The 3,587-nt window shown below is 44.7% G+C and overlaps 1 pseudogene; it reads right to left on the bottom strand.

Annotated features, from left to right (window-relative positions):
- Positions 1-796: 796 nt before the first annotated feature.
- Positions 797-915, bottom strand: LOC135107154 (5S ribosomal RNA; annotated as a pseudogene).
- Between the last annotated feature and the right edge of the window lie 2,672 nt (positions 916-3,587).

Below are 3,587 nucleotides of genomic sequence, written 5' to 3'. Positions count from 1 at the left end.
GCCCACTAGTCACCTCTCTTACTATTTCCCTGTCTGTCTGTCTCTCTCTCTCTCTCTCTCTCTCTCTCTCTCTCTCTCTCTCTCTCTCTCTCTCTCTCTCTCTCTCTCTCTCTCTCTCTCTCTCTCTCAAAAACTAAATGGTAGAATGATATTTTAACCTGCCTCCTCCTCCTCCTCCTTATCCTGTTCCTGCTTCCTGCTCTTGCTCCTGCTCCTCCTCCTCTTCCTCTACCACGATCCTCACTTTTCCTTCTCCCTCCTCCTCCAAGATTCTAAAATCCCTACTTTTTCTCCTCCGTCCTCTCTCCGTCTCCTTAGAAACCCCTACCTTTTCTCCTCCCTCCTCCTTCTCCTACTCCTCCAAGACCTTTCCTTCTCTATCCTTCCCTCCTTCCTTCTCTCCCTCCTCTTTCCTTTCCCCCACCCCTCTCCGTTCCTCTTCCCTCCCTCACACCTCACTCCCAAGGGACCGCACTTCCCTGAGCCTCGTAGTTTTCATCCCAAGAGTTTCAAGGTTAAAATATTCCACAAGTCGGCGGTATTTCTGGCCACTGAAGGATCCTCTCTCTTCCTGAGCTGCTCCTCCCCTTCAGGTGCGTCCGGGCGAGGTGCGGCGCAGAAGGAGCAGAAAGTGAGGCAGGATTGGCATTGGTGAGTACTGTAGTTGCTCAGACCGTCTTGCTATTTTTTGCTTTGCTATGTATTGTTTTGTTTTTGTTTTTCTTCCTTGTGCCCGAGTCTCTTTCATGCTCTTGTACCTTTCTCTCAATACATTTCAGCGTCTTATCTCGACTTATCTTGACAACATCCGGTGTTCCTAGGCGGTCACCCATCCAAGTACTAACCAGACCCAACGTTGTTTAACTTTGGTGATCGGACGAGAAGCGGTGTATTCAATATGGTGTGGTCGTTTTATTATAGTGGAATGTATTGGGGGTGTCAACGGTGACTCCGTGGATCTAGTGATGGTGATATTTAGTCCTGTCCTGATAACATCTAGTGGTATCCTAGTACTTTCCTGATGACAGAGTGTGGCAGACTCAGAATCCCTGCCAAGGCTCTTCAGTAAAATTAAGTTCACCACCCATCACTCCCATCATACCAGATCACCCGCAACATCATCATCACCACCACCCTCATCACCATCCATTGCCTCACTATCACCTCTCATCATTCCCATCACCACTTATCACTCACAATTGACACACATTACGTCCCATCACTGTCCATCAGCCTTCAGCACCACTTATCATCACTTATCACCCACAAACACCACCCTTCACTCCTCATCACTGCCAATTATCCCCCACCGCCTCCCCCATCGCCACTAACGTGACCCGGCGCCGCGTTAACGATGATAGAAAAATAGTGGTGGTGGTGGTGGTGGTGGTGGTAGTAGTAGTAGTAGTAGTAGTAGTAGTAGTAGTAGTAGTAGTAGTAGTAGTAGTAGTTGTTGTTGTTGTTGTTGTTGTTGTTGTTGTTGTTGTTGTTGTTGTTGTTGTTGTTGTTGTTGTTGTTGTTGTTGTTGTCGTCCAGATAATTTACTGGATAATACTGAAATAACATTAGCGTTTTTATCCGAGGGTTAGGTTTAGTTAGGTTAGGAAAAGTTAGGTTAGGTTAGGTTAGGTTAGGTTAGGTTAGGTTAGGTTAGGGTATATTTAAATTAATGCAGTACTTAAATTTTATAGCTGATCCCTTCATTCATCCTTTCACTTATTACATATTTCCCAACATAGAAATAAAGCCTTTTTTTTTCTCCAATACGTTTCATACAGAACCTCTTAAGCGCCATTCACAAACCCAAGACTCTTACATTTCACTAACTCACTTTCTAAAATCTCAGCTTCAGTCATAACCCAGAAAGGTACAGAAACGTGTATCAAACATTTACGACAGACTTTTAGGAGAGCAGAAGTGGCTGGGATTCCGGACATTTGGAGCGGGATTCTAGACATACGGAACCTCCACTCCAGGGTGAATAATGGAGCGAGGAAACCAGTAACAGCAGAGGGACATGTAGTATTTGGCCAAGGGGTGTGTGGTGTAGTGACTGGAAGGAGGGATAGCTGTAGGCTATCAGAGAGAGAGAGAGAGAGAGAGAGAGAGAGAGAGAGAGAGAGAGAGAGAGAGAGAGAGAGAGAGAGAGAATTAATCAAATACTGAAAATTTCAAAGTAGCAATAAAATATTATGCATTTTTTTCAGAATAACTGTAAATACGTTATTTCCTATTGGTAAAATGAATTAGTTTATATATTTCCCTTAAAGTAGAGGTAATAGAAGACAATGAACCTCTGAGCAGATGGACAAGTAAACAAACAAACACACACGCCACACACATACAGACACAGCCACAGAGAGAAACGAAAAACAAAAGCAAATCTCAAAAAAAATGGCAAACAGACATAAACCTACAGACACACAGACAGAGACAGAGAAACAATGTAAAAGTCTTCCCGGCGCACAGGAGAAGTAAGCTGGCTGAGGTGAGGTGCGAGTGGGCGAGGGGAAGGCAACGTGATCCCTGCACGAATTATCCCGCAGACTCCGCTATTGGCACGACCATTATCGAGTCCCATAATATAGTGGCGCCGCCCACCATCATCCGCTATTTACGGCCGCAGGAAGTATTAAGGTCGGGTGAATCTGCAGACGATAAATAGTAATGTGGAAGATTTTATCGGAACGCAAGGAAGTGGTGGTGGTGGTGGTGGTGGTGGTGAAGGGAGGGAAATAGGAAGGGAAAGGAAAAGACATTCTCACACTGGCGATAAGTAAGTGTTCCTCCCACGATATCCATCTGATAGGTTGTTACGATCCGTTGCAGGGAAAGACAGTTATCTGAGCTGTGTGTGTGTGTGTGTGTGTGTGTGTGTGTGTGTGTGTTGGGTGGGTGGGTGGGCGGCTTCGATATTCTTAAACGTTTCCATGTCTTATTTCGATAATTCTAAAAGCCTGTAGTGGAAATTCCTGCTATTTTCAAAGGAGTTTTCGCAATTCTAGGGATGGCTTAACAAGACTTATGCATCGTAAATTAGAAAAGTCTTTATTTCCACAATTTTCAACGGGCTGAATTGGGATTTCCTGCGGCTTGCAATGGTATTTTCACGATTCCAGACAGTTTAACAAGACTTCAGCATCAACATCGGGGAAAAAAAAAAACATCAATGAGAACCCGAGTAATCATCTGCGGGCCTCAAAAATAGTCTACGTAAAGGTCTGAATCGTTTAGGAATACGAAGCGAGCTCTGATAAGCGTCCTCAAGACTCTGGGTTTAATTTCCGGGCTAAATTTGGGGCTGCCTATAAAAATATAGCAATAATCCTTTTGATACGCCCAAGCCACGCCGGGGGAGGAAAGATCATTGGCTTCTCGCTTTCCTTTCCTGGAGATCTTAGTCCTGAGCTGCGGTTCTTCTAACACATCGTTACTGTTAATGCATAGCTGAAAGTACATATACACACGAGTCTCAATCTTGGGTTACTACCGTCTGTTTGTTCTCCATTCAGCTGATCCTGCAAAGCGAGATCATCTGTGTTGCGTGTTGGGTGCTCTTGTATAATCGAGGTTGGAGGTTATGTAAG

Source organism: Scylla paramamosain, chromosome 14, assembly GCF_035594125.1.
Source record: "Scylla paramamosain isolate STU-SP2022 chromosome 14, ASM3559412v1, whole genome shotgun sequence".
Lineage (NCBI taxonomy): Eukaryota > Metazoa > Arthropoda > Malacostraca > Decapoda > Portunidae > Scylla > Scylla paramamosain.
Note: the sequence above shows the minus strand (reverse complement) of the source record. Positions and strands in the feature narration are given on the sequence as shown.